Source organism: Zingiber officinale, chromosome 9B (genome assembly GCF_018446385.1).
Source record: "Zingiber officinale cultivar Zhangliang chromosome 9B, Zo_v1.1, whole genome shotgun sequence".
Lineage (NCBI taxonomy): Eukaryota > Viridiplantae > Streptophyta > Magnoliopsida > Zingiberales > Zingiberaceae > Zingiber > Zingiber officinale.
Window position 1 is genome coordinate 113337063 of NC_056003.1, and position 639 is coordinate 113337701.

Here is a 639-nt window from a genome sequence, read left to right on the forward strand (position 1 = left end):
CAACTTGCCGTGTTGCCAGATCAAGATGCTGTTTGCATGTTTGAATCACGACCATTCTGATCGCAAGCAGGCCTCAGGCCACTGGAATGGACATTTTAATTTAGGCAGACAGCAAGAGACGCGTCACGCATACAGTTAGCGTCTGTGGTAAAAGATAAAATTGTCATTTCGGAGGAGATTTCTTTATACGGCATGATATTTTTGAAAGAGAATAAATAACGAATGAATTTCGTCCCGTAATAATAACACAGGTAGGGAATAAGATAACCAACGGAATATTTCGTATCCATTGAATCGATCCAGACTTATACGTGGGACTAACATCATTGGGTGTGGTGGCTTATGGAACTTTGATTAACGCTTACTACCATTTGCTGTCGCGTGTCGGACAGGATACAGGCTTCTTCTCTCAACCAATCCGGTCAATCTCCATCCGCCAGCAGTTATGAACGGGAGCTGTCACACATTTTCTCCTTAAAAACAAAAAGTTTCTTACTGTCCCGTCTACCGGACGGCAAGTCATCGATGGATCGTAAGGAGTGGGGAGGGTGCGAAATGCGTAGTTGTATTTGGCGTATGCTTAGTTTGTCTTCTATTTTTAATTATGATTACAGATATCCTTGGGGCCCGACTCGTTTT